This window comes from Harpia harpyja, chromosome 3 (genome assembly GCF_026419915.1).
Source record: "Harpia harpyja isolate bHarHar1 chromosome 3, bHarHar1 primary haplotype, whole genome shotgun sequence".
NCBI classification, from domain to species: Eukaryota; Metazoa; Chordata; class Aves; order Accipitriformes; family Accipitridae; genus Harpia; species Harpia harpyja.
In genome coordinates, this window is record NC_068942.1 from 83279989 (window position 1) to 83307219 (window position 27231).

Here is a 27231-nt window from a genome sequence, read left to right on the forward strand (position 1 = left end):
GAGATCCAGTCAGTTTGCAGGTTTTATAGCTATCTCTTCTGTGCCAGATAATTTAATGGGTCTCTTGGTCCTAATGTTCTTAACTCAGCAATGTGTCTGAGCGTTTTAGATAAGAGTCATACTTAAAGCTTTGGCAAAGAAGTTTAGATTTTAATTGCTGCTTCAAAAATTGATCAACCGTGCTGCTGCTGCAAGATTTCTGTTGAACTCATGAAACGGATGCTGATAGATGGACACCTACACCCCCCCCCAAATCCACCCGTACAGCAAGTTGAGACTAATCCTGGCTTACGTCGTCAGCAACGCCTCGCGAGGGCTGCGCACCTGCAAGCACCGGTTTTATGCCATAATTCAGCTGCACCCAGCTGTGGGCCAGCTGTGCAGGAGGCTGCGCGGCAGCTGCCAAGGACCACGGCAGGCTCTGACCGCGCGGCACCCCCACGGCAAAGCGGCAGGCGGGACCCGCGCCGCGGCGGGAGCCCACGGGTCTGCCCACGCGCGGTGGCACGCTCGGAGGGGACGGGTGCAGGCCTGCAGCTCTGCCGGCCGCGGCAACGTGCGCCCACACCAGGACGGCCGGTCGCCCACGCGGGGACGCCCCGTGGAGAAGGTGCAGCGAGGGGCAGTGCACTGAGCCCCCCGCAGCTCTGCAGCCCTGCGGTAGCTGCAGCGCAGACATCATTCAACTGCCGGTGGCCACAGCACGGTCGCTCTCTCTGACATCTCTTCCCTGCCTGAGCCTTCCCCACTCTCCGCGATTTTCCAAGGAAAATGAAGTCCATGCAGATCCCAAGCGGCTCCGCAACCTGCACCCCTGGCTATGTCAGCGTATCAGCGAACCACAGAAATCCCCGCGGTTCAGGATGCCTGGGCTCCATCAGTGAGCAGGCCAGTGATTTTAATCTGGAGTTCGGGCATGTTTTAAACTTATTTGTTTTCCATTGAATACGTTTAGGTATAATTCTCTCTTATCTTAATTAATATCAGGAAAATTACGCAGTTCCCTTTTCACAAAAGGAGAAAGAGCAGCATTATGCAGGGAAGCGCTTGTAGGAACAAGAAACTTCAAACTTCTACCTCAGGTAAATTAGCATGACTTTACTGAAGCTAATTGAGTTATCCTTAAATTATGCACAGAAATCAAAGGAGGTACTATGCTCTCCCCAGAATGCCCTCTTTAAAAATGCATTACTTTTCCTCATTCCTAGGCTTCCAGGCACAGGAACGCGTTTTTCCATGATGTGGTTCATGTCACATCCTACTCACCAACCCCAGCAGGTTTGTCAGAAAGGAGCTTAACAAGACGGAGGAAGGGGAGGACAGAGGGGAGAGCCCATCGCCCAAACCCGAGCAGGCTGGATGCGACCCCAGGTGTCACCCACGCAGGGAGCAGCACCCGGCCGGGATTCCCACTTACCCCGGGTCTCCCACACCTGGCTCCTGCTGCTCAGATGCCCCTTAGGTTTACGTGGGAAAGTGAGAGAAAGGGAGAGACAAACCCAAACGGGGCTGCTCCTCCCCGCACAACACCCGCGGCACCCCGCTCCTCAGCTAAAGAGCAACTGCCAAGGGACCGCAGCGGTGGCGGGGGGCAAGGGCTACCCTTGCCCAGAGGGACCCTTTGCAGGGTTTTGGGATGGGGTATGAGCCTTTCTGATGCTTTGCTGTTGCAGGGGATCGAGAGGGGTGAGGGGACAGTCCACGCTTGGGGATTTGGCAGGCTTTTCATAGTTATTCATCTGTTTGTGTTTGCTACAGCAAAAAAAGAGAATAGTGTGCCCCCACCTGCAAAACAGCACAGCTGAGACAGAGATGACAACAGGGGATTTTGCTAGGAGTTTTTTAACTTTTGTTTCACTCTGAACTGAACAAGAATCAATCTTTTTTCTTCAGAATTATTACTGGGGAGCCCGAACACCTCAGACTGCCAGGGGGCCAGTATCACCAGCAGTCTCCACAGCACCAGTGGCAGCAATGGAACAGCACAGCCGCTCTCAGCATCCGTGGGCTGGGGATGGCTGGCACATCCCCACACAGCCCAGGTCCCCACGCAAGCCATAGTCCTGGGGCAGGTCATTCCGAAACTTGTCCTAAATGTACGGAAAAGTCATCAGACTTGAAACATTCTGAGTGGAGAATTTTGCCTGCCAAAAAATGGCACTTTTTAGCAGAAAAGTTTAATTGGAAAACTTCCGAGGTATTTCCTGACACGGGGGCTGCCGATATTTACAATTGCAGGAAACGCCCGGAGGCTCAAGCCCAGCTAAAATATGGATCCTGTGCCCCCCAGGGATGGGGACGGCAAGCAGGTCCCGGTGCAGTGGGTCCCAGCTGTGCCCACCGAAGGACCAACGGGGCAGGTTGCTCAGCAGAAGAGCCAGAGCCGGCTCCCACCAGCCGTGTGAAGGGCGAAGCAGGTTTTTGGGCACCAGCAGAGAATTGCTCCAGCAGCGGAGGGCCCTGCCTGCCACCACCCGTGCGGCTACGCGTGGGCAGCTGCCTGTGCCCCCCACGGCCACCGCAGCCCCAATGCCACCCAAGGCCAGGAAGGGATTAGTTGGGGAAGAGACCCTGGAAAGCCAAGGACTTCAAACCACCTGGAATAAAACGCACAGGAGAGGAGGTTTCTGCAGACCCTCTGCAACGTGGGTGAAAGCGACTGGCTCCTCCGTGGCAGGGATGCAAACCTCTGCTTTTGGAAACACTGCGAATGCAGCACTTTCTGCCGCTACCGTAAACATACCACAATCATTTGCCAACATTTCAAATTCTGTTGCTGATTGTTGTTTTTTCTTTAAGTTTTATTATACTAAAGAAAGCAACAAAAAAGCAAAAGCAACTTACCCTTCCCATTGCACTGAAGGCTCTGAGATGTGCAAATACTTTCTCATGCACCTAATTCCTGCTGCAAAGAACAGATGCTAATTGAATTTCTCATAATAAGAAAGCCTTTTACTGAAAATAAAATTTTATTTTAAGGAATCCAAAACTTTTTTTTTTTTTCCCCAAATGTTCAGCTTTGATACCAGTGTTCTCCCTTTTCTATCTCTTTTGCTTTCTGGTCCTCTTGTTTAATTTTTGTAATTAAAAATGGGGTGGGGGAGATGGAGAAAAACAAAGTACTTCAGTTTTCTAGCATGGGGACAGATGAGAGCAGAGCAATGTTGTCTGCTCACAGGACTGAACATTATTTGCAAGTTAGTTTGCCACTCAGCAGTTCAAGCACCACTGATTTTGTGAGCACAGTAATGATGTACTTGAGCCACTTTAAAAAGGCCAGGAAAGTCTTGTGAAACAGGATACCCTTTGTATAAACAAGGCATGCCTTGCTAACAACTGTGCCCCTGAAGAAGAACTAAAAGACTGGTGAGAAGGGAACATCCTACCCCAGGAGGCACTGGAAAGTTGAGTAATTGCTAACAGGCATGAAGTCAGCAAAGACCTTCGGTAAATGGAGGAAAGGTAAAGGCGTCGGGGGGAGACCGCGACCACCGACTCAATTCAAGACCAAAAAGACTTACCCCCCACTCTCCTTTAGCATGTGCTGTAGAACAAAAGAACACTGTACTTCTAATTCGAAGCGGAGAAAACCTTAGCCCAATAGAAATGGTGGCAGATAAGCGACTACCAATAATGATTTTGGGGAAGGACTTTGGAAACAAAGTGGGTGAATCTAAAACCGTATAAATTGCTTGCCCGTTTATGTATAAGGTGTGCTAGCTTTGTGGATTACCACCTAGCCCCCATCTTTGCACAAATGTGAATTGGAACAAAATACCCCTGCTCTGTGTGTATACTGGCGTCTCGCACACTGGGTAAACAACCCCACTTTTGGGACAACAGTAATGTTACATCTTTCCCAGAAACAGGACTTTTAAGTCTTTTGAAAGATACATGCCTTCTATATATGGCACTTACGCTTTATGTCAAGACTGCACATTTTACTCATCAGACTTTTTTGTGGTAACAATGCCACAAATGCCGTTACACTTGTTTCACAGGTACTAGCCAGGGGTTGCATCATCCTGGCCGGCATGAGCCTTTTTAGCTGGTGCTTCGTCCCTGGCTGCCACAGGCACCTCTGAAACACTTTGCTAGACACTGAACTGCTTCCAGAGCTCATTTCCTACTTAAAAATCCCTCTTCTATCAGTTTTATCTACCGGGCTGCAAGCTCTTCAGAGCAGCACACGTGTGCAGCATGCGGGGGACTGAGCGTCCATCCCCTCCTCCCGGTACAGATAAAGCCAATGGCAGATCCCAAACCACTGGCACAGCCCTGCCAAAGCTCCGTCTCACGAGCCTGAAAAACCATCACCTGGGGAGGTCTGTCTGTCTTCAGGGGCTGCTGCATCCATCCCGGGCTGCTGCGCTCCACTCCGCCGCCCTCTCCGTCGCACTCGGCGTGGAAGAGGGCTTCTCTTGCGCAGACACCCCTCTGCATTGCTTCCTCTCCTCACACAACACGTGTGCGCTCCTTTGCACGTCGCCATCCAAGGACCTGCCAAGCGCTGGCTGGAGGGCGAAGGGAAAGCCGTCCCTCCTCCTCCCCTTCTCCAGCAGCAGCACCACGCTTTCTCTGCCCCGGCACCCTGCGAGCTCAGCCTCGAGCCCCGCTACTGCACGGAAGATGTTAACGAGATGGAAGTTGATATCGGAACTGGCTGGAGACAGCGACTGACGCTGGCCCGGCACTACAGATGAGACCGACTGTCACATCGGGATCCATCAGAAACCGCCGTTTCAGAGGGGAGAGACCAGAGGCCGGCGGCCGAGGCCCAGATCCGTCGCTGCCGCTCGGCCGCCCGGGGCCGGGCGCTCGCCCACCGTCACGCAGCCTCTGCCAGCCCCACAGCGCCGGGGGCTGGCCGGGCATCGGCCGTGCCCAGCCAGACGCGGACAAACCGCGCGGGTCTGAAACGACCCGGGATGCTCCCGACAGAGCCACACCTGGCTCTGCTGCGGGACAGGGCACAGGGGTAATCTGCCTCCCCTTCCCCTGCCTGCAAGCGAATGAGGCAGCGACCTAGGAAAGCTCGCTGGCACGCCAGCTGCAGCCCCCCGCTCCGACAGCTACATGCACGCTACTCGCCGATCACCTGCAACCTGCACCCGCTTTGGGCGGAGGTGCAGCCTGTAAGCCCATCGCCTGCAAGCGGGGCGAAGCCCACCGCCACGCTCCCCTGGGCGCCAGGAGCGCTGTGTGCCGCATTTGCCTGGGTGCCAGGACCGCTCTGTGCTGCGTTCGCCGGGGTGCCAGGACCATGCCGTGCCTGCCTGGGCACCCAGCGGGTGCCCGGCGCCTGCAGGGTGGCTGCCCCCGCCAGCAGCAGCTCTCTGCCCAGTTCGGACACCTCCGTGCCGTGACACCTCTCGGTGAGGTCCCCTTGTCGTGCCCGCAGCTCACCAGCAGCAGACCCCTGAAGTGCTTCTCCTCCTTCTGGAGCCCAGCTGCCTGCCCCTTCTCCTCTCAGTGTCCAAGCCCTCCCCGAGGTGGGATGCTGAATCAGTGCCTCCCCTCCTCCCGCGCTCCACTGCTACAGGGAACAACCAGCACCTTTCCCCCAACCTCCGGCAGCACCTGCTAATTATAAGCTTTCCAAATAAACTTCCTTGAAGTGTTTGAGAAAAAAATATAAAAATAAAAACAGTAACACTGGTAAGAGTATCTATTATAATTTTTAAAAGAAGGCCACAGTGCTGTTGCTCTGGCGGATGGAGACAGTAATCTCCATCCTCTTGTTCCCTACTTTTCACAACCAGGCACAAGCAGCATGAAGAGATAAAGACAAAAAAAAAGAAGGGGCAATTGTGTATGGGGACAAGGAAGCAATAAATAAATGGTGTTCATAGACAAGAAGAGCCGTAGACCACCCAGAGCCCGCGGGCAGGACCCAATCCTGCACGCAGAGCCCCGGTCTCTCGCTGCTGACAACCTGCCACTCCTGCGGAGGTGACTCCTTGTCCTGCGCAGGGATGGGTGCTGAGCTCCCCCGCAGCTAAGATCTGCCTAAGGACAGAATTGGCCAGGCTGAGCAACACTGACTTGGAAACACAACAGGGCAAGAGCAGACCCTTGGGTTTGCTTTTACCTAGTCCCTGAAAAACATCATGAAACATCATGGAGACACGTAAATACCCAGCAGCAGCAGACCAGCACCTCTCCACCATCACCGAGGGCAGCCACAGTGCTCCCAGGACCCCGTCAGAAGCAGCAGCAACAGCTCAGCCAGCTTCCGAGGTGACTCCTGGACACCACAGCGGCAGGTATGTCCCTGCTCCGGCACCAGGACCTGCTTGGCTTTGACAGCGACAGGCCAAGGACTGACACCGGACAGCATCAGCAGCCCAGCGTCACCCTGCCGCTCTCAGAAGACCTGTGACCAGGGGAAGCACCTGGAGGCATCAGCGACAGGTCCACAGCTACCCAAACACCACCGGTACCGCTCAGGAGCTGCTGGGAGAAAAGCAGCCACAAACAGGCTGTGTTAGAAACAGCAGGCAGGAGAGCTGCCAGGAACATTGCCCAGGAAAATATGAACCCTTTTGTTCTCGGGAGCGATGCCCTTAAGGCATGAAATTGCGCTCTTAGAACTGAAGGAGAGGAAGGAAGGGAATGCCTGCAATCCTCTGCTCCAGCGATCTGGCTTGGGTGCCCGAGCCACCCGTGGGGATCCCACCTTCAGCCCTGCCCAGGGAGGCTGCCCTGGCTCCAGCTGAGGCTCCCCCAACCAGACTGCCATTAGGGGCCCACCCCAGCCCGCTGACGAAGCAGTCACGCGTTGACTGGCTGCACCCCAGCCCCAGCAGAACGGAGGAAACAGGCTGCAGAAGATGTGAATCGGTACTTACGCGTGGTCTTATCCGCCAGGCTCTGGCATTTAGAGATGACATAGGGGAAATCGGTTTCTTACCCAGCAGTGCAGCAGAGCCACAGCAGAAGACAGCTCACACCACTAGAAAGGAATATTGCAATGCTTCACTCTGCCTTACCCATTTAAATTAGGGGAATGTGCTACTTTGCTATTTGCAATCAGTTAAACTCTCATTTACATATGCACACAGAAAAACAAACAAACAAATCCCCAAAGCACTAAGCAATATCTCCTAGTGATACCACGGCAGCCTTTCTTTCACACAATCCCTGAATAAGATCTGACTGTCCTACTGCATCTTCTCGGTGTAAAGAGCTGTCTTTATGTGCAATTTTCTTCTGACATATTGACACTCAGCACATGCACCCACCACGACACAGCTGGAAATATATTGGAAAAGACTTTTCACAAAGCAAAGTGATTCCATTTTGAAGCCTGGTGCCCCTCAGTACCCAAGTCTAATGAAATAGCAGAGCAGCCCACACTCACAGTGGAAGGGTCCAGCCATCAGCTCGGTCCTCTGTGATAACACACGGGAACATATTGATATAATGTGAAAAATGGGCACTGCGTGGGACACGAGCATCATCATCTCTGCAGAAGTGATGAGACGTCATGGCCAGACAAACGGGAGGTTTCCTGCAGAAGGATGCACCCCACCACCCAGCCACCCGTGCCGGCAGGACAGGGACACGGGAGCGCATGGCCCCGACAGGCACTGCTGTGCACCGGGGCACTCCCGCCGCACTCATCCTCCTCCCCACAGCATCGGCCTCACCAAGGTTAGAAGGAAGCCCAGCAACGCTGCATGCCAGGAGGGCCACGCAACGCCCGCTCCTCCCTTCTCGCGCTGGGACCCCGCACCATCTATCAGCACGTGTTTAGGCTACCCCTGAAACCTGCTGACCAGCCCTGCCTGCTGCTCCAGCCTTGCCCTGACACGGCTCTGGGAGCACTGGGATCCTGCTCTCCTCCCCACTCACAGCCTGCCTGACACAACTAACCCACCAAGTTCCCGGGTCAATGCAAACGTGCGTCATCGCTCGATGGGACAGCACTGGCGAGGCGCAGGTGGTCCCAGCCCGCTGCACCGAGCGAAACATCACAGAGCGGGGTTTTGGGAGTCCTGGGCTCTGCCCCTGGTTTGCTGCTCCAGGTGGATGTAGCTGCTGCTTGAGAAGTCACATCGGCCTCCCGGGCAGCCCAGCCCCGGCCGGCCAGCTCGGCGTTGCTAACACAAATGAAGCCGGTCCAAGACTGCCCGAAAGGAAGAGCTTGTGTGAGCCTTCCTCCACGGCCCAGAGGAGTGGGAAAGCCCCGCTGTGGTCAGGAGCCGTCATGGAAGTCCCACCAGCGCGGCTCCTGCACCCCAGGCAGACCAAGCCTTGGCCATTCGCTGCCACCCCGGCTGGCATCCCGCTCGCCCTCTGGGATCCGCTCACCCACTGGGATCCCGCTCGCCCTCTGGGATCCGCTCACCCACCGGGATCCCGCTCCCTCACTGGGATCCCGCTCGCCCCCTCCTCACCCAAAGCCTCGGCCACGTTGACCCTTTGGGAGGGGTACGCCGGGTGCTGCCGGCCGAATCCCGAGCGCCCAGCCATGTCCCCCTGCTGCAGCAGACACAGGGCTGCTGTCTGGGTGCCCGGTGGGACTGCCCTGCCCCAGGAATGGGCCCCAGTTTTGGGGTCCCCAGGGGTGACTGGTACAGCATGGGAGGCGCACAGCTCCTGCCCCGGAGGGCGATGCCCCCCGACAGCCCCTGGGCACAGGAGCTCGCTGATGGCAGGCGCGGAGCCACAGCCAGGGTCAGCTCACCGACCCAAAACGTGCGGCCACGCAGAAGCCCCCCAGCCCCAAAGGCTGGGCTCAGCGCCATGGGCACGGGGAGCAAGGGGCCGGGGGCTGGGGCACAGGGACTGAGCACACCCCGACGGCTGCGCACAAGGAGCTACCGCCGACCGGCACAGCTGGGACCGCGGCTCTGGAAACCCAGAGACGAAGCTAACATTTGCGAGGATGGTAACATCAACTTTAAATCAAGTCAGGGATGTAGGTTTCCGTTCCTGTCCTCATTTGCTGGGGAACTGACTTCCCTCCATTGTCTTTTTCCCCTTCATTAACTGGTAACAGGTATCCTCCCCTCCTCGGCCCCTCCAACTACCATTAACTCATTCATACGCTATTATCTAGGCTGCGCGAGTGTTGGCTGGTAATTGGGAGTGCTGCGGAGACTGTCGTTCCTGGATGCCCAGAGGTGGTGTATTTGCAATTAATTTCATGATGAAACAGCATTCATGCATCAACACGAACTGACATTTAGAAGTACTTAGATACCATCCTACTGCAACATGATTGTACCATATTAGCGTACGAACTTCTTTATGGGAATGAATGCCGTGTCAAAGTTACAGCCTTAACCAACTGCACATTTTAGAAGAAGAGCAGGGCACAGGTAAATATAAAATAAGACATTGCATCACGCAAGGATGGGAAAAGGAAAAATGTCAGGAGAGCCGATCACTGCCAGCGCACGGAAACTCACACCAAGCATCACGGGAGAGCTGCTAGGCTGTGACTGACCACATTGCTCCCAAGCTTTTGCTTTTGCCCTCCAAGGAAAGGGGCTGAAATCTTGTAAGGCGGAAGGCGTCAGTCCCAGGAAAACAAGGCTGCTGTGAAGGGTGCCAGCCGGCTGAGCGTTTTGGGCTGCTGGTGCCCACCGTGCCAGTGCCTGCCTGCCCCGGGAGCGGGGAGAGCCACGTGTCCCTCCCGCTACCCTGAACTGGCATCTTCCTGGGAAAAGGCATTTAAAGGACGTCTCCTCTGCTGATACCAAAGTTGGGAAACCTGTATTTTAACCCTTTGTCTTTGAAGCCCGGTTGCCATGGTTACCACAGAACGGCCTCACAGCAACTGGGAAATCAGCATTAATTCCCCCTGCGCCCAAAAAAGTACACGCTTTTCTCCCGTGATGGGTTTTCTACAAGGAGAGTCAGGATTTCACGATCTAATACCTCACAGACGGTCAGGATGGAAATAAAGGCTTTATTCCTCCGGGAAGGCAGGAATCGGTCTGCTGAGGGCTTGGGCTTTCCCCTGCCCTGCAGTGGGCAAGGGCAGCAGCGGGGGGCGAGGGCAGCGGGGGGCGAGGGCAGCCCCTCCTCTGCAGCATCCCCAGCCGCTCTGCTCCGTCCCTCCGCTCCTCACCTGCAGCCCAGGGCCGCCCTCCCGCCCTCCTCTGCCTTTTACTTTTTTTGGCAGGGGGAACAGTTTACTGCCAGGGCCTTATTTATTTTACCTTCTGCGCCTAGTTTACTGTAAAGACAGCTGCCAGACTACTGGCAGTTTGGGGTTCTCCTTCTGACGAACAGTAACTGGCAGACAAGCAAACTCCCTGCAAAGAGCAACCGAGAAAGTAAGTGCTACAAAATAAGAGCAATTTATTCCAGGGTTTACAAGTCAGTCTTTGGTCCTCAGAGATAATTCTCTTCTGCTCTCAGGTGCTTATATTACTCCAGCACTGCCAGGCTACATGAGCTGCTTTAGTGTCTATATTTGCACACACTGTGGAGATACCCCCTTTTTTCACATTGTATTTGCATTCAACATGAGGGAGGGAGGCACTGCCTGATCTGTGCTGCAATCTAAGCGTAATTTTGTCATGGGATTGCATGGAAAACCAGAGCATGCTTCTGACCAGTATTCATTATTTTGGACAGTGAAACCTACTGGTCTTTCTGGAAGGTTCTCGTAGCCTTGAAATGCCTTTTACACCCAGCCGGTCCCAGCTACACGCTGGAGTTGTGCTGACCAAGCTTCATGGTATGTCTCTCACCTGTGAGCAAATCACCTCTCACTGAGATTTAAACTTCATCTCCAAATTGCGGAGATTGTGTTCCACTGAATGTTCTACCCTTGAGTTACTCCTGTACAATCTTACTGATGTAAAGGATTTTTTACTTTTCTACTTCTTCACTCCTCTTTGCTGGCAGAGGTGTGCCCAGCCTGTGCATGGCTCTGATGCCAAGGCACCACAAGTCACAAACAAATACCTCTGAGCTCCCCTTGGCAGAGCAGGGCCACGCAGTTGCAGTGGAAAACATCCGCAGTCCTCCGCCTTCCCTGGACTTCTGGGATGTAATCACACAGGATTTCCCTGTGCACAGGACTCACAGCATTTAGGGCCCCCCCCCAAAGGGAACAGATGTTTTAGCCCCCGTTCACATCTCCACCCGCATCGTGGCACTCGAGCGGTGGTTCCCAAGCCCACGCCGTGATGCCACGGGCTGCTGGAAACGCGGTGCAGCACCACCGGCAGAGCCTGAGCTGGGGACGGGGAGGGGAGCGTGGTCACCCACGGTCACCCACGCCAGGGGTATAGAGGGCACACGCCATGCCCTCAGACAGACTATGTTTTGGACACCATTTGGTGAAACAGTGCTTTCTGAGCCATGCTGAACATTTAACACCCAGCCTAGCTTGAAACCATTTCATAAAGGAACACGGTAGTAAAAGCCTTAACAAAATCCCATTTTAACTAGTGCTCAGCAGTAACCCGGGGCAGTTATTCCAGCAAAGCCATGCAGATGCAGGGGCTGGACATCCGTGCTCTGGAAGCCCGGGTGAGCCAGGTCCTGCTCTCCCCCCCGCCACTCCACGCACTCACGGCCCGTGCCTGGAGCAGCCCCGTCCTCGGCTCCCCAGCGCAGCCATTGCCATTGCCACTGGGCAGCGTCTGGGTTCCACCTCCCCGGCAGGCAGCACCAGGGGCTGCAGCAGGCTGACATGGTGGGATAAGACGTGGTCACAGCAGGTATCACTGCTGCCTCCGTGCCCAGCGGACAGGGCCTCCCCGGGGAAGGCAGCGAGCGAGCACGGGTGCAGGGGAAGGGGACACGGCTGTACAGGATCAGACCAAGGCTTCACCCAGGCTCACCTCCTCCTAGGAGCTGGAGCGGTCGGGGGCAGACAGTAAGAAGACGGTACAGCAGAAGGGGCATCTTGCAGAGTCCCCCCCTCCCCTGGCTTCCCCCCGGCTCTCTGCAGGGCAGGGAGAGCTACCAGAGGGACGGCTGCTCCCTTCAGCTACGGCCGCTGTGGTTCAGAGGGCACACGAGCGAGCTGCCGCGCTGGAAAGTGGAGCTCAAGACTCTGACCTGGCTGGCATCCACATCTTGACATCAGCAGGTCAGCCTGTCACTAATTGAATTATACCTGCATTACTTAATAAACAAAGAATACTCTCCACATTATAACGATGTAATCCTTTAATTGGTTTATGAGTGCAGAGTCCCACGGGGAGTGTCACAAATCCATCAGGATGCCCTGAGCACCGTACTTCTGAGCTGGAGAGATAAGGAGCGTCATACGCCGGTGTTCGGCTCTGGGCTGAGCCAGCAAGGGAGCCAAGCCAGCACTCTGCTCCGCTCCGCACCGCACCCCCCAGCACCAGCACCAGCACCAGCACCAGCACCAGCACCGCTCCCGCGGGCTGTGGAGCCGCCACCGCCGGCAGGAGCCGGCGAGTCGGACCCCGTCGCCCCAGCACAGCGGCCCTGCCCGTGGAGGCACCTTCCATGGCAGGCTGTCTGCCCGCCGCCGTGTGCTGGGGCTGACCCCACCGCCGCGGTGCGCGCCGCAGAGCCGTCCCAGGGCAGGCACACGGGGCCCCTTCCAGGCGAAAGGCAGCCTCCGCGGTGCACTCCAGCCCCTCGTCCGCACTCAGCCCGTCAGACCTTACCGACGCAAGTCCCACCTAACTCCCCAAACACACGCGGTGCGGACGTCGGGTCCTCATCGCCCATCACCTCACCCTAGAAATCCTCTTCTGTTGCACCACACAACTTGCTAACGTAGATGTAAACCAAGACTATGCCCATGAAGCTTAGCACGCTTTGAAAAGGCAGCCGAGCCTTGGCAGAGAGAACCCACACTTAGCAGAACTCGGATATCCTGCTCCACGACGCCCCGTGCTTGCAAATGTCTCCTTTCCAGAGGATCAAGCCGCTAGCGCAAAAACACCACTTTTGCATCTGAATACGCGGTACTACTTCCGAAGTTTGCACGGCTGACCAAACCAGAGGTTGAGGAGGGGACAGGGCACAGGGCGATGCGGCTGCAGCTGGAACCCTGCGCTCCCGCACGCCAGCCGCCCTCCCCGCTGCCCTGCCCGGCGCCACGCCGTGCTGCGCCGGGTGCCATCCGCTCGCGGGAGGACGCGGGCACTGCTCCACAGAGGTGTTTGCTGTGGATTTGGTGTGTCCGGCATTACAGGAGAAACACACCGTGCCCTCGGAGTATGAGTGATTCTTCTGATTCATGTGGTAATTGTAATGCTGTTGCCCTTCACTCTCCTCTTTTATCCTTCACCTCTTTTCACATTCTCAATACAAATCAAGGAAGCATTACTGACCATCAGGGCACCATTTCGGTATCTGATTTCATGTCTGGCCTGAATTTCAGCTGGCTATGAGCAAGTCTAGCCTCTCCACAGCATTGAGTCTCACATCCTGCTGGCCACAATTTCGCTCCTCATTATTGTTATTTATTTACTGTTATTATTTTAACTTTCCAGATGCAATTTAAATACAATCACACAGTCTGTACATAGGCTTCTTTAATGCTTCTTAGAAGAAATTAAGCTTATTCAGTTCAGCTCTTTGTACCCTTCAGTGAAACCGCAGAAGACAATAACACAGCCCGTATGTGAGCAGCAAGGGGCTGCGATGCTCAAAAACGGAGCTACTACGGATCACGTGGCTGAGCAATGCAAGCAATCAAAGGGCATTTACCTAAGCAGTTTATCTTTTACTCATTTGTATATACTGCACAATTCTACGCTAGTAAAGCTCATTTAAAAACTATTTTCCTAATCTGTTCCCTTAGAAATTAATACAATCTTCATTTGGAACTTGCAGGCAGCTGTAGCAGGCGGCTGTAACTATCCATCCTGACCTACTGTGTCTTTTTCCACGGTATTTATCATGTTTTCCTTCTATGAACAGGGAAGGACGTGGGGATTACTTCAATCCACAGAAGGTGTTTGTTTGCAGAATGTTTCTTAAATAAAACAAGTTAGAACCAGTGTCTGACCCAGGGCAGTAATGGGCAATAATGAATACAACAGAAATGCGAGCCCTGGGGGAAGTAACCTCCCATTTCAACCACCGCATCAAAATGTCTATAGGTCAGGCTGCTGGAACACAACCAGCAAGCCGGAGTGGGCTCTGCTTGCTTACTTACAGCCGAGCAAACAGAGCCTCTGCGCCGGGATGGCAGGGAGAGACAAACCCCAATATCACACGGGCTGCTGCCCCTGCGCCCACACGGCAGCCAGGGCATCATCAGCCAGGGCATCATCAGCCAGGGCATCAGCCAGGGCATCAGCCAGGGCATCATCAGCCAGGGCATCAGCCAGGGCATCATCAGCCAGGGCATCATCAGCCAGGGCATCCCCATCCCCGGGAGCTGTCCTGCCGCCCGCGCTTTGCTGTGGGTCAGAAGGGACACCCCAAGACCCTGCGCCCTGAGGCGGGGGGTGAACCCTGGAGGCGACCTCAGCTCCAGGCAGCCCGACATCCCGCGGCCAGGTCCGGCGGCGCTCCGGGAAGGGGGGAAGCGGGAGGCGGGCAGCGGCCAGCTCTGCTCTCGGGGCTCCTGGCCGTTCCCCCCGACACCCGCGCCCCAGGGCTCGCCCGGGCAACGGCACCCCCGGGCCCCTCTTTGCACCCCCAGGACCGCGGCGGCGGGGCGAGCGCAGCCCCGGCGCTGGGCAGAGCCCGGCGGGTGCCCACCGCAAGCAGGACCCGTGACGAGCAGCCAGCGGGGCAGGCCACCCGCGAGTCGCCGCTCAGGGGACGGCCAGCGCATCCCACCACCCTGCTCGGTCGAGTAACAGCGTGTCAGGCTGGGGACCGCGGCACGACTCCTCAAGACTCTGCGCAAATGACCAGCGCTCGCTGACGACCACCATATGTCACGCAAAGAAATAGAAACCTCCTCCTAAGCTGGTAGCCTCTGCAGAGATGTACTTTACTGTAAACCTCCCATCCCACACAGAGAACTGCTAGGCACGGTGATTTTTTTATGGCTTTCTATTAAATTTTTAAAAGCCAGTGTTTTACAGCATGCACAACTCCTCTACTATTTGCAGGAGCTTCTCCACGCTGTGGGGTTTCAGAGGACGCCCTGTGCCCCCCCGGCCCGGGCGGCACCACGCCTCAGCAGGGACGCGGCTGCGCAGGCAAACCACGTCTCGCACACGTGGCCCTGCCCCACGACGGACGTTAAGCGTGATCCTACACGCCTGTGGCAACGGCACAGCCGAGAGGGCCCGGAGCCAGGAACACCCTGAGGCGCGTGGACAGTCCTACCGACTGCAGAAGGATTACTCACATATAGAGTTAAGCCTACGTAAGTATGCTAAGTGCCAGTCTGGAAGAAGGACTACACTGCCCGTGCAACTGGTGTAGTTGCGTCTCGCTCACCACGGATGCAGCGAGACAAGAAGCCACGCTCAGCTCTGCACCCGCGGAGCTTTGAAATGGCTGCAGTGGAAGCGCTCCACTCTAATGGCGCTGGAGGTACAAGACCTACACCCTGGGTGCTGAAGTTTTCTGAAGAAACTATTAAAAAAACCCAAAGACTGCTTTATATCACCAGGATAAGACAAAAGCATTGCTCTGCAACTCTTAATTGCAAAAACAGTTGTGAGGGCTGAACAGCCATTGCCCTGTGGGAGCACAGTATTCACCCATCACCGCACGCATTCACGGCTATGCACGTACTTCTGTTTACCAAACCATGAGCTGAAATAGCTTCTTTCTGTCCGGAACAGGAGCAAACCTTCTCATCTTGGACAACCAAAGAGACGCCGTAGGGTCCTAACCACGTCCCCATGGGTATTTCCAACATGCACTGGACCCCAACGGGAGGGCTCCTCGCTGCCTGCCGACAAGGGGATGCAGAGAGGGGAGGCGTAAGTGGGGCATCTGCGGTGCCCACCTGCAGTGAGAGGGGGGCTCCGTGCAAGGAAACGAGGAGTACTGGAAAGGAGACTGCACCCTCAAAACTGGTCACTAACTGCAATCCTTGCCACATGCTTGGGGACAAGGACACATCTGTTTGGAACGGCCCAATCCTTCACTGCTAAGGCCAGGTCACCAAGCGATGAGCAGCCCAAGGAGGAGTCCCTGTGTGGGCGCTCTGCTTGCAAATGCTGGGCAAAGCCTCTGCAGCAACACATCACCTGGATGGCCGGTCCTCTCCATGTACACCCCATGGTCCCGGTCCGCAGCACTGCACGTCACAGCTCTTCTCAGCCTGTCCGCCGGCTCTCTTCCCGTTATTTCCCCCAGCCGCAGGGCATGCACACACAGCTCAAATGCAGAGAAGTCACGGAGGTGCAGCGTGGAGCTGGGATGTGCAAGAAAACCTCTCTAGGGTCCAAAGCCATAACCTATGGGGCCTGAGTGCTGCCGGACCCACAAGCAACACTACAAGGAAAGGTCATCATCTGGATCTACCCGCAGCACATCCCCAGCCCCGCCACAGGCCATCCCAGAGGACCCCCGCACAGCGCCTGTCAGGACACCCTGCCGTTGTGCATTGGCAAACACCACAGGAGCCTGAACTGGGGCTTGTACTGTTCTTGTATTGTTTCTTTACACCGTAGCGGTGGAAGATGCTCTGTTTTCTGTGTCAGCTTGCCCGGGTTCAGTCGTGGCATTCAGGGCCCTACTGCTCTCCTGACCAGGGTTCCTTCGGTCCGCAAATCGGTCTTCCAGCATGCCTGCAAAACAGAAGGCTGTCTCCAAAGCAGCCACAGCCACAGCCAAGGCTTGGCTGGCAGGAGAAGAGCGGCATTCGCTGCTCTGGAGCTGCAGTTTGGAGCGTGGTCCTGACGCACGAGAGTAGCATCGCTGCAGCCAGGCTCCAGGGGAGATGAGATGCAACGCTGACGTGTCAGGAGGAGCCCCAAGCACAGCAAATCTGCCCACAGCACAGCAAAAACAGCTTCGTACAGCGCGGCAGAGCTGAATCACGGTCCCGAATAGAAGGCTCTTGTGAAACACCACGTACCCAGCAGAACCACTGAGTCACAGCTGACAAGGCGACAAATCCTGCTCGCCTTACTCAGACCTGCTCCCACGGAGCCATATCGGGGAGTCTTTACATAAAGTATTTTAAAAGTGCGTTGGTGAAAACAAAAACAATGCAGCTACCAGAGCACCGGCAGTGCTGCCGGCTGTACATGCCTTTCTTTGCTGGGGCAGAGACTTCACATAACAGGTAAACTCTTAACTCTGGCTAAAACCCAGAGGAGTTTAACCCACACCTCACCCACGTGCAGCAGAACATCTCTGCATTACTTCTTAGGGTTGTTAAAGCAATCCCATCCCAAATCCAGGACCAGCAGCACTGTCACCAGGGTACTGAAAACAGATTTTGGGGCTTCCTCTTGGCGTGACTTTCCCTACCGTGCTTTTTCTTCCTTGTATGTGTTTTCCTTTTACATCTGCTGTATTACAGCCGGTGGTCAGTCCTTCTGTTATAGGAGGCACACAGCTGTCACAGCTCACTGCTGTGGGCTCCTGTGTCAAGCTCAGGCCTCCTGCTTCTCTGTCCCCCTTGGACAAGTACAGAGATGAGGTAGTACAAAGACTCAGAAATAAATACCCAGGGAATATCAGATATCTGGCAATGTAACAATGCTGAGGCAATGAAACTAAAGAGTTTTATCTGTCTCCAATCCAAAAGAAGTCCAACTTGATCTTGACAGAGAAGCCTAAACAAAAAATTCAAGAGGAAAAAAAGATACTCCACTTTAATAGTAAAGCTAGCTAATCATGTGTTTTCACGGAAATGTTTTGCTAAGAGGCAGTTGCTGGTGAGAAACTTCATCTAGAAGAGTAACCTCAAAAGCAAGGTGTTGGACACGGGTTTTGCAGCATCAGGAACCAGCTTCAAACACTCAGAGCTACCGCTGGCCACATGCTACACAATTAGAGAGGCATTCACTGAGGTTCCCATTATCGCTTGAATTAGCCATTTGACAAATCACCTTTTGCATTATTCAGCCTGCTCGGGGCAAATATTATTTGTAGAGCTATTTATTCCATGGGAACACGAGAGCTGCCACACGGCTCATGCTGCAGGCATGGAGTGCCCAGCCTGCATCCCAGCCAGCCGCCCCGAGGCAGGGGACAGCAGGCCAGCCAGGACAGGGGCACGCAGGCAGGGAGCCCTTTGGTCACCACAGACTCCCTTACACCCTTCTAAGCAATGGGACAATTCGGCATTTAAAGCAGCTGCCACGTAAATCCGTGCCCACCGGTCCTTGGCAGGGCACGGCTCCTGGCACCACACCATCTCACCATGCTACGCACCTCTGGCTAGTGGAGCCCGCAGCCCGGACCGAGGGGCCAGAAGTAGCCCGGGGGCACAGCGCCTGTCCGCGGGCTACCCCGGGCACGCGGTGACCAGGCTCAAGGGGCTCTGGGCCAGGACCTCCTCTGAGAGCCCTGCCTTCACCCTCTCCTCTAGCTCATCTCCTCCCCTGTGAATACCAATCCCTCTCCCTTCCTCCGTAGCCTCTCTTAGTTCTCCAAGAACCGTCAGTGAGAGCTGCCACAGAAAATAAAATGATTGTCATTACTATTTCATGATGGGCTGAAGGCCAGTCAGACAGCCATTACTATCATCACCACAACCCAAAGAGCGATCCTGTTTGTTATTTGGGAACCTGTCAGAGGTCTCCATCCCTCCTCAGCAACCCCACAAGACCTTCACTAGCTCCAGAGAAATGCATACGTGGAGACAGGCTCACCCCTCTGCAGCAGGGATACAGGGGAATACCTATGATGGCCTGGAATTAGGGCACCGCCTTTTACCCCTGGGTCTGCAACACCATTTCCAAAACACGACGTGGACAGCCGTTACCACCCCTCTCCACCCCAGCACGCAGCGAGACCGCTGCGGCTCCCCGCCGTGCCACCGCGGAGGGGTGCAGCACGCAGCAGGCTGCCTGGCAGCGTGGGCTCTGGGCTCCAGCCGCGGCAGCTGCCGCGCACCGAGACCCGCAGCTCTCTGGGAACGGACCGTTGTGTTCATCCATGAAGGAAAATCCCGCTGCCTTCTCTCTGAACTCCTCCCTGTTTCCATCACAGGGTGGGTCCCACCTCAGGGCTCCTGCAGGATGCCCGGCAGGAGCACTGGCACCAAAGGCACCCACCGGCTCCCCGACCTGCTGTACCCCCTGAGCAAATGAGAAGTTACTTCTTCTTCAAGACTGTCATTGTTTTCAAAACGATGTCTCAAACTTCGGAGTACCAGAAGTTACATCTGACTACAAGCAAATGTTTCTATTTCATTACAAAGTACACGATTATTTGATGTATATTTCTAGACAGAATGGTTCACTCCTAAGCAACAAAACCTTATACTGGTTTGGATTTGGCCTTCCAGGCTTGAGTGTGTCTCCAGTATTGCTTCTGTTAAAGCACATTTCTTTCTGCTATCCATCTACATGGACAACATGCTTTTATTTCCAAAGCATTTTAGGTAACTATCTCAAGAATAGTTTTTATTTAAAACACACACCCGCACGCACACACCCCTCTCTTAGCACAAAACTCATCAAATAGTGTCAGCAGGCACATTTTAATAGCATGATATTGAAAAGTAATTTTACTACTAGCCAGAGAAGTCTGAAGACTGCAGAGGATATATTTAGATGTGTATAAATAGACAACACTCAGTGATGTCTGGTCAAAGGAGTACAAATCTTCCCTAATGCATGGAATATGCCTGGCCCAAAATGCTTCAATAGCACTTAGACAAGCCTTTTCTATTTGGCTCAAGTTCTGCAAGCCCGTTAATAGCAAAGCTATTAGAACGATTTTCTGGACTGGTTGCTTGCTCAGAGAATATTCAAAAGATTGCTCTATAAAACTGAACCTGTTACCACATCTGAAAGCACAGGCAATATTGATCAGCGATGGAAAGCCATTAGCTCTCCAGCATCTGAAATATCTCCACGTGCCCCAGCGGACGGACAAGCCCTCCAGGCACGTCGGGGTGCTCCGTTTTCCCAAGGCGCTTTCAGCTTGCAGGCACCCTTGCTTGCCAAGCCTGTCCCTCCTGGCACACCTGCCCTTGCATCTCCTCAGCTCTGGGGGAGAAACCACACGCTCAGCCACCGCAGTGGCAGGAGCCCACAGGAGGTCTGTTTGGGGAAGATCTGGTTCCTTCTTGCCATCCTGCTCTGCCGCGTTCCTTCTTGGCTTCTCCCCGTTTTGTCCCACACTCCCAGCCAGCCCGGTTTCTGGGTTGGGCAGCCACCCCTTACCCTTCCTCCCCTGCCTCACGACCGCAGCCTGTCAGCGTCCATACCTTTGGTGGCAAACGGGAGCCTCTCCAGACAGCGAGAGCTGTACGAAAAATTCAAACCAAGCCCCTAGGAAACCATCCTGCAGACTGCTGCATCAGAGAGTCCAGCCCTTCTCCTGGTCACAAACGAGACAGGAGCACTCAGCCCGCCAGCCCTCGCTCAACAGGACAATGTGGTGGAGTCCACTCCTGCAGCTGCACGCGCTTTGGTAAACAGGTGAACCAGCTCAGCTCTGAACTTGTACTAGGCACCTGAAATATCCACGGTTTACTTCCACTGACTGCACTGCCATGATAAAACCAGTAATTGCTCTCTCTGAAAGCAGAAAGGCGAGCCAATATGCCAGGAGAAGCTTCTCAGTGAGGCTTGTGACTCAAGGCCTCACTGGCAAGCTCTGGTATGTATTTTGATACAGTCTTACGCATTTAAATGCATTTATTATGCATTTAAACAAATGCATAATCCCTTGAGTACAATATATATTTAGAAACATAGATCGGGAAGGTGTTTGGGCACCGAGAACACTCGGGCTCTGGTATGGCTCGTTGTGCAGAATCGAACCCGACTCCCAGATCAGCAGCGAAATCGCCGGGCCTTGCTCTGGAGCCCGCCGGCACACCTCCACCTGCCAGGACAGACCGCAGCAGCATCACGGAGCCCAGGGGCTGACACCGAGGCGAAGCCCATACACAGCCCACAGCGTTTGGGGAATGTCTCTAAGCTAGCGGGGAGCCCACTGAGGCAGCCCAAGGAGCGCACAGCCCCGAGAGCCCAGGTCCAGGGCAGCCCGAGCATGCCAGGACGCAGCCCCGCCATACTGTGGCAGAACCAGTCCCAGGACATGCAGTCTGTTTGGGCATCTCCGCGCCGCGCTCTGGGACACAGCCTCGGCCAGGAGCGGTGCTGCCAGAGCCAGTCAGGGCCCCTCCACGCAGGCAGCCACCCGCAGACACGCAGCGGTAACCAAAAAGGCTCTAAAGACCTGGGATGGATCCATCTCATCTCAGTGGTTTGTCGTCTGGCTGCGCTGACTTGAACAGGGCTGGACACGCCAGCACTCACCCGAGGATGCTCAGAAGGAATGAACCGACACCACGTTGCTTTGGGAACATGTGAAATGTAAGCATGGGTGGGAAAGATCCCTACCAAGACAGCAGGATGACCAAGGCGCCGTGCCTCCTGGCCTGTCCGGCTCCCTGACAGTCAGCTGGAGGCTGTAAAGGGCTGGGCTTAGCTGGAGGCACCAGCTTTCCCACCCCCAGCCTGGGGGATTGGTGGGGTCATGTTCATACCCACAGCCAAGACTAACACATCCTTCTGCTCTAGATGCTCAACGCAATGAGAAACACTCCCTGCCCCTGAGACTCGACGGACCAGGCGAGAGGAAGAAGGCAAAGGTGCGGGAGAGGAAACGCTGCTGTCCAGTGCTGGAGATGGAAATGAGAGAGGGCAGTGCTCAAGGTAATTCTCACGGGAGACCTCAGCAGGCTGCAGACCCTGTGCCTCCCAGCCCGTGCTGGCAAACAGCAGCACTGGAAGGGGCTTTCCTAAGTGCTCCTAGCCCAACAATGCCCGTGCCACCCTAGGCGTGACGGCCCCAAACTGGGCCTGGGCCTGTGCATGCTCCCCCCCCCACGGGCCACTCCTCAGCTCGGCTGCTCCCAGGAACCAGGACGTTTGTGTGCTCCTGACATCAACATGGCTGCGAGGTTTCCGCTGGCTCCTCTACAACCGCTCTGCCATCTCCCCTAACGGGAACCTTCCAGCAGGAAAAAAAAAAAAACGGTTTATCTTGTCCTACATTTGCTTTCCTGCCGACGAGAGGTGTTCGCTACACGGACGACGGAGGGGTGGGGATGGGAGAGCGGCGCACACGTATCCCGGGATGCTGGGGCAAGCGGCAGCCCTCCAGGATGGAGGAGCAAGGAAAGAGACGTGTGCCTGGGCGAGGGCTGTAGGACGGGGCGGCCCTCGGGAGGGCAGGGGCTGGCGAGGGGGGAGGAAGGCGGGGAGCCCCGGGGAGCCCCGGCTTTCCCGCTCCCTCCGGCCGAGCCCCGCACCCCCACGCCCGGAGGCGCCGAGCCGGCCGCGGCCCCGGCCCTGCCGGCAGCGCCCCGGGCTGAGCTCCGCGCACGGCGGCGGCCCCGCGGCGCCTCCGCCCGGGCCCGGGCAGCGCCCGCCCCGCCTCGCCTCGCCCCGCCGCAGCCGCAGGGCCGCGGCCGCGCTCCCGCGGCACCGCGCCGGCGGAGACTGCGCGCCCGCGGCTGCGGACGGCCCCCGCCGAGGGCCCGGCCCGGCCCGGCGGTGCCGGCGCTCCCCGGGCGGCGGCAGCAGCGCGCCGCGAAGCGGGGCGTGGAGGGGGGGGGGGGGCGGCGGCGGCCGCGGCACACGCGGCCCTGCAGCACCCCCAGCCGCGGGCGGGCGGGCGGGCGGCCGCCGGCGCCGTCCCGCGGGCAGCGGCGGCAGCGCGGCCCGGCCCGGCCCGGCCCGTCCGCGGGGCAGGCGCCCCGCCGCGCAGCCTCCGCGCCCCGCGCGGCCGCCGCCCTCCCGGGAGGGGAGTCCCGCCGCCGCCGCCGCCCCCGGTCCCGGCCCCGGCTCCGGTCCCGTCCCGGCGCCGCCCGCCCGCCGCGCTGCGGGGCTCGCCCTGCCCGGGCCGGCTCGGGACGCCGCCGCCGCCGCCGCCGCCCCCCCGCGCCCCGTCCCCCGTGAATAAGTACCGCGGGCTGCAATGCAGATGGAGCCGGGCACGCCAGCCCTCCGCGATTACCTGGCGCCTCCCGGGGAAGGACGGCGTCCGGAGCGCTTCCCCTGCAGGTGCGGCCGCGGCCGGGCTCCGGCGGGCTCCGGGTTCTGGCGGCAGGCAGGCTGGCCGCCTCTCCGCCCTGTGCCGGCGCTCACCAGCCGCATCCTAGAGCGGCTTCGCGGCGGCGGCGGCGGCTGCCCGCGGCCGGGGCGGGCAGGGCAGCCCGCGCGGACGGCCCCATGCGGCGCGGCGGCGCGGCTCCGGCGGCGGGCAGCGGCAGGCAGCGCACATGCACACACGCACGGGCGGCGGCGGCGGCGGGCGGGAGGCGGGGGGAGAGCACGGGGCACGCAGCGGCGCAGCCCGCCGAGCCCGCTCGCATCGCCCCGCCGCGGGCAGCCCGCTCCGCGCCCGCCGGCCGGTGACCTTGCCGTGTACCTGCGCCAGGTTAATCCTCGCAACGCGCTCCCCCTCCGCGCCCCGCTGCGTAATCCTGCGCGCCGGGGCGCTGCCGCTGGACGGACGGAGGGACGGGCGGGCGGGCGGACAGACGGACGGGGACGGGGCGAGGAGCGCGGCCGCGGTCAGCCCCGCCGCCGGGCCGGCGCCTCCCGCGGGGCGGGGGGGGGGGGGAGATCTGAGCGGGGGGGGGGGGGGCGCGCAGCTACAGCGGAGCGGCCGCGCAGCGCGCAGGGGCGGCCGGCGGCAGGGCCATGCGGCTCCGCGCCGGTGCGCGCTCAGGCGGAGCAGCCACGGCGCCGGGCGCTGCGGCGGGGCAGGGCGGGGTGCTCGGCGCCCGCGGCTCGCCCCTCCGCGGCGGCTGCTGCTGCTGCTGCTGCGCCCATCCTCCGCACCGCCGGCTGCCGCCCGGCCCCGGCCCCGGGCAGCCGCGCCGCTCGCTGCAGCATGGAGGCAGCAGCCGCCGCCTCCCCCGCGCCGCGCCGTGCCGTGCCGCGCCGGGGCGGGCCGGAGGAGCCGGGCGCCTCCCCGCCCCGCCGCACGCACGGCTGAGCCGCAGCCGCCCGGCCGCCGCGCAGACGTGCCGCCGGGCCGCCCCCCGCCGCGCCGGGCTGCGCTCCGCTCCGCTCCGCTCCGCCGGGCGGGCACCGGCAGGGAGGCGGACGCGCCTCCGCCGGCCCCGCCGCGCTGGGGCCGGGCTGCGGTGGCGGGGACCGAGCGCGACCGCAGACCCCCGGGCGCCCCCGCCCAGGCCAGCCCCTCCGCCGGGAGCCCCGCGGGGCAAGGGGCGCCGGGGCGGGCGGCGTGTGGCGGTCCCGGGCGGGGCGGGGGGGGACCGCCGCTGCCGCCCTGCGTGGCGCGCCCGGGTTTTGACCTGGGTATTTATCCGGGAAGGGCGCCGGCGGAGCGAGCCCGGGAGCGGACACGCGAGGGGACGGGAGAACGGCGGCGGCGGCTGGGCGCTGACCTGCATGGTGGATCGGCTTCTGCGCACCCTCCGGGAGGCAGGCAGCCTGCCCGCGCCCTGCCCGCGCCCTGCCCGGCGGAGCCGGCCTCGAAGCGCCTGGGCTGAGGACGCGCGGACTGTAACACCTGACTTGTAGGAGGGGATGATCCCGGCAGGAAAAGGAAAGGCAGGGTTATCTTCGGGGTCAGTAACTTCGGGAGTCTTTGGGGGTTTAGTGATCGTTGTCTGTCTCCCGGGACCTCTGACGGGGAGGAGGGTGCGTTTCACGCTACGAAATACTGACACCTTTCTCTGACGCTCTTTCGTGAGAAAATGTCGGTGGTGGTGCAGGACCCGAAGCGGAGCAGAAAGAGGAGTGCTGCCTGTGGCACCGTGAAGAGGAGCTAATGAACCTCGTCAGCTGCCAGCCACTCTGCAGCTGGAGGGAGGCGCAGGCGCTCGCCCTACGCCCGCTGGGCAGCGGGCCCCGTCTCCTCGGACACCCTCCTGTTGGGACGGCAGGCAGCTGCCTGCTCTTCTGGGGCTGCCCAGCTCTGCTTGGCTTCTCCAGCCCAAGCGCTCAGGATGCTGTCTGCGGCCGGACCGGCACGCAGGGTGGTCGCTGCTGCAGAGTGCGGAGGAGAACTCATTGACTGCTCTGCGTGCTCAGAGGCGACGGAAGCAATGCTGCTGGGATACGCTGGCATTTTGCGGGGGACGCACGTGGGGGACCCCCGTCCCAGAAACGGAAAGATGCAGTGACAGTCCTCACGCCTCTCTGCTGACGCTGTGCAAAAGGTGCTTGTGCCTTGGGACAATGCGATGTCTGGCGTCGGTACGGGCAAGGAAAGGGAACGCAGCAGTGTCTGTCCACGCGACCTGAGAAAATTGCTCTCCTTGCAAACTCTGAAGTGGAAAGGGAGTTTGTTTTTGTGGTCTCCACAGCAGCGTGTGACCCTGGTCTAGGGAGGAACGCACCTCCCAGAGCAGCAGCCATCCTCTGCCCTTCCAACAGGTTCTGAAGCTGCCCAGGGCCTGGCAGCCGGGCTGGGTCTCGTAAGTTAGTGTTTATCTCCAAGCCCCAGCTGCTGTTTCATGGAGCTGGTTCGAGTTGTTACAGAGGCAGAGAGGCTAAAGTGCTGGCGGGAGGGAATGAGTCTAAATCTTCTACTCCCTTGAGGGAAAACTCCTGTCAGTAAGCTCATTTTGCTAGGGTTGGCTCTGCGGTGGCTCTCCGTAACACTCAGTTCTAGCACGGTTGTCCTCTGGAGCTGGAGACAGTCTCGTCCTCGGCCCTGATTCAGCTTTCACACTGTGCTGTCCTCTGGAGAGAGCAGAGAGACAAGAAGATGCTCCGTGGTAAAACGTCTGTTATCTTGGCTGATGTCTACCAGATTAGACAGTCTTCTTGGGCTTCGTGTTCAAGCATTTGCTGCTCTGTCAGTTCTCTGCTGCCCCAGGAGCCGGATAGCTGGCGAGACGGCGATACCAGCTGTGCAGCTGGCATCGGGAAAGGAAGCGAGTGTCTGGGTACAGCTTCCCTGGCGAAAGGGAGATGAAAAAGCCTGGTGGGAACTCGGTGGAAGCTCGCGCTCAGAGCCTTGTGTATACTGGAGGGTACATTGGTTCGCTACCATCCAGCACAGACACACCATGAGGACTGATTCAGGACCACTCTGAACTGGTACTGTTACAGCACAGTCCAGAATCTCAGCGTCCTTGCAGACGGGTACAATAACATTGTGCACTCTCTGAGCCCAGCGGTCTGAGCAAGGGCTGCTGCAGCTTCTTTGCCAGCCTGAAATCTGTGTTGGACCTGGGATTGGAATGGCACCACTGCCTTGTTAACATACCCAGTGGAAGAACTTGCTCCTCCCTGGAGTGTCTGGGAGCGTGGGGAGCTGTGGAGGTGCTGGGGAGCTTCACTCCCTGGTGGGCGAGGTGGACAGCCAGTCTGTCAGGTCACTGGATGTGTCTCCAGCGATGGCTCTGGCTTCATGTACTCGCAACATGTCTCTTCCAGCCACCTCCCACTCCCTCGGCCTTGTCGTCAGGCTGCCTTGTGGGTGCTGTCCCATGGCAGCGACAGTGCAGATGCTGGGCTCTTTCTTTGAAAGCAGGGCCGCCCCGAAGGCGTTGGGATGCTCTTGGCTGTGATCTGCTTGTGGAAAGCAAGCCACTGCAGCTGCAGGAGATCATGTGTGTCCCTTCCTGGGAGCACAGCGTCAGTGACAAGCAGGGACTCTGGGTCTGGAGGACCAGTGGTTATACGGTGACTTGCCTTCCGCTCAGCTGCTCAGTGGGTGATGCTGCCCCGCAGTTCGGCTCTGCCCGGCTGCCCCTATCCTGGAGTCTCTTTGTGCTGGGGTAACTGGGCTCTTAACCCACTGCCAAGTATAGCTCCATGGCTAGTTAGAGTGAAACCCCAGCAGCTTTCACACGGGAGCAGTCAACATCGCGTTCGATTCCATATCTGAGCATGGAAATCAAAGCAAATCCTGGACCCAGACCTAAGTGACAATGTGTGACTGTTGTGCTGTTGCACGTCTTAACCCTGACACCGTTCCCCTCCCTCTGGTTCGCCCCTCCACTGGGGTCTCTCCCTGGGCTGCTCCCGGCTGCCCCGGGTGACACCGTGGGGGATGTCTGTGCCTGAACACTCCCTTCAATGCCCGGGGGTGGGCTGTTTTGGGAAAGACCTCAGTGCCCTAGGAAGGGGCAGGTCTGTGTCCTGGGGGAGCCACTGTGTGCCTGGCAGCGTACCCCCATAGACGGTGTTGGCCTGCCTGGCCCCCAGGGCTGGGGATGCTCAGGAT

At 58.0% G+C, this 27231-nt stretch overlaps 1 protein-coding gene across 4 annotated transcripts in view; it reads right to left on the reverse strand.

The window, feature by feature from the left end:
- The window catches only part of LRFN5 (leucine rich repeat and fibronectin type III domain containing 5), a 63359-nt gene extending 38174 nt beyond the window's left edge, over positions 1 to 25185 (reverse strand). For 2 of the 4 annotated variants that reach the window (XM_052783712.1, XM_052783709.1), the window contains exon 1: positions 23035 to 23150. The gene's annotated coding sequence lies outside the window, so the exon portion shown is untranslated. Of the gene's footprint in view, positions 1 to 23034; positions 23151 to 23448; positions 23550 to 24436 lie in introns of those variants that run through there. The other 2 variants (XM_052783710.1, XM_052783711.1) reach the window with 2 other exon arrangements.
- Between the last annotated feature and the right edge of the window lie 2046 nt (positions 25186 to 27231).